Genomic DNA, 3,009 nt, shown 5'->3' on the forward strand with positions numbered 1-3,009 from the left:
AGAACACCAAATACCTTTAACGTGTCTATCCAAACTGATTGCTTTGTATGTACCTAGATATTGTACAAATGAAATAAAAATATAACATTTAACAAATTCAATGTTCAAAAGAAACTGACATCAATTAGAAAAGCAACTCAAAGGGAAACTAAGTCAAATTTTGTATGTTGCCAAGTGATCTTCCGTTGGCTCTCAATGAGCAAAAATGAAAAGAAAGACTACATAGCAAAACATTTTAAGGACCTCTAATATTTTGTCCAGAATCCCACATTACTTTGTACTTGTAAATGCGTCTTGGCATCTAGTCTGTAAGCGGTCAGACGTAACAGCCTGAAGAAGCGGCTTCCCTGCAGGCTTCGAGAACGCCGTCCCAAAGATCGTCAGCTATAGTTAGCTGGTTTCGTGGCCAGTTCTCTGTGAATGTTCTGGCAACCTCAGCCCACATATTTTCCATAGGCTTTATATCAGCAGCTCATGGCGGCTAGTTCATGACGTTGACGCCAATCGTGGACAGCTGCTGCTGAACGCATGCAGATTTGTGAACGGGAGAATGGTCATTTGGCAATGTGAAGTCTCTTTCTCCATATAGCATTTGCACGGGTGGAAGCATCACAGTGATGCCAGGAGAGGAAGTAAACCTATTTACGTCAAAAGGAGCAGCAAAAGCAGAGCCATGGGCAGCGGCCATGCTGGCCGATCGCGTTCGGCGGGGTCTGTTGGCTCGCCAGCGCCGGCTTGCTAGCTTCGGTCTCTCCTCTGCAACATACTGCAGCTGGTCGGCAAGCCCATCAGCCGTCCAGCCTGGTTGGCCCGTAGCTCGCGAGACAAGGCTAGTAAGGTCGCAAAGCGATGATCACCCCTTAAAGGATTAAAGTTTCACCTACGTTATCAACGTCTGTAGAATAAAGTAACGCAGGTAGAGCTATTTTGCTGTAGCTTGAGCTGGCACATTTACTTCTGAGGTTTAATTCAAATATTTACCAGAAAAATACGTTAAGGGAGGTAGGACGTCAAACGGGCCGTCTTGGAGCAGGAGAGACACGACAGGACATTTTAATTTCCAGTGTCTATACTTTTACGAATAAATTCATACAAATTCGCCAGCATGACCAGGAAGGATTCAGGATTCACAATCATAGTAGTGGAAGTTCAAAAAATAACAAAATATTTTTTTTACATCTGAAAGTTCATCATTTTTCCACTTCTATTGGCAGCGTTTGCTGCTATAGGTACACGTTTCTTCATAAGTAAGAGAGATTCTTCGATGTATTTTGCACAGCATACAAACAATACTTACAGGTGTATGAAACTCTAGAAATTATTTAATTTATGAAAAAATGAATGTGCTGATACATGTTAAACTTAATGTTTAGAAAAAACTCAAATTTTACAGTTAATTACCTCAATTTTTACCACAGTTTTTAATAGATTTGGAAAATTCTAGAGTTTCGTACACCTGTAAGTATGGTTTGTAAGCTGTGCAGAATTCATCGAAGAGTTCCCCTTACTTATGAAGAAAAGTGTACTTATAGCAACAAATGCAGCCAATGGTAAGTGAAAGAAAGGTGAAATACAAATGTAAAAAATAAATTATTTTCTTATATTTTTGATCTTCCACCTCTATAAGTGTAAATACGGAGTCCTTTCTGGTCATTATGACAAGTTTTATGAATTTATCTTTAAAATTATAGACAGTGGAAATTAAAAATTCCTGTGGTGTCTCTCCTGCTCCAAATCGTCCCGTTTGACGTCCTATCCTCCTTAAAGAATACTTTCATGATAAATGTATCTACCACAAATGTTTCAACTTGCCACTATAGCGCGACAGAAGGAAACTATTCTTTCTTGTAAGCTCTCTGCATTAGATCTCCCCTTAACAAAATATGTATTCTACCAAGATAACTATGTGGATCTTAAAAGTGAACAGTGTGCTAACCACTGCGCCACCTTGCTCGATTTGCATTTGCCAGTAGGCGCCCAAGAATAACCAGATCCTTTCGTGTTAACTACGTTTTGGTTGTTGCGTATAACTGTTGCGATATATTTTCACAGATACAAAGTTAATTGTGGCAACAAAACCGAATAAACAGCAGTTCAGTTACCACTCAGTAAACATCCACCGGAAACCACACGTTCCTTACACCACACCAGACAGAAAATTTCATGAACCACCTCTTAAATTTTGTTGATACATTTCTTGCTAACGCTGTTTATTTCGAGATGGTACCAAGCCCTACTCCTGAACTGTAACTTTACCTGTAATCAGATAGGTGAGATTTTAATGTAAATACCACCTTCCGCATTCATTACATGCGCTAATCAACTTCCACATATTTAATGTCGTAGAATGTAATGCTACAGATGAACCTCTAGCGTTTGTTTGATAGCGTCTACATTGTCTTGGACAACAGCAATCGAAATGTCGTGAGCCGGTTCAAAGCAAAATGAAATGTCAGAATCTGGTACAGACTGGCTCTGTGATGGTCAATGGTCACAAACTATCAGGGGTGAGAAAAAAGTGAAAATGTATCAGTTAGAGGCAAAGAACATTGAGGAGCTACTCGACTGAATAGTAGCGGCTCCGGTCAAAGAAAACCATCATAACGACCGGGAGAGCGGTGTGATGACCACACGCCCCTCCAATCCGCATCCTCAGCTGAGGATGAACGGCGGTCAGATGGTCACGGTGGGCCACTTGTGACCTGAAGACGGAGTGCATAGAGGCAAAGGAAACTGTTCCGGAAAATGAGTGAATCGAAAGTTATACGCTTAAATCGTTCTTTGGCAGTGGAATACATGCAGCTGTACCGTTTACGCTAAGATAGGATTGGAAGCTTTCAGAGGTGATTTCACAGACAGAAGAAAAAAATTCTACTAAACAATAGTTCTAAAATGTGTACCTCAAAACCTGTGAGTACTTGTTTTTTTCCGATGATTTAAATCACATCTATTCTGCTGCAAGGTCTTTGGTTTCCATTTGTTTGGAGAAGGTATGATGGACAAAAACAA

Source organism: Schistocerca serialis, chromosome 5 (assembly GCF_023864345.2).
Source record: "Schistocerca serialis cubense isolate TAMUIC-IGC-003099 chromosome 5, iqSchSeri2.2, whole genome shotgun sequence".
Lineage (NCBI taxonomy): Eukaryota > Metazoa > Arthropoda > Insecta > Orthoptera > Acrididae > Schistocerca > Schistocerca serialis.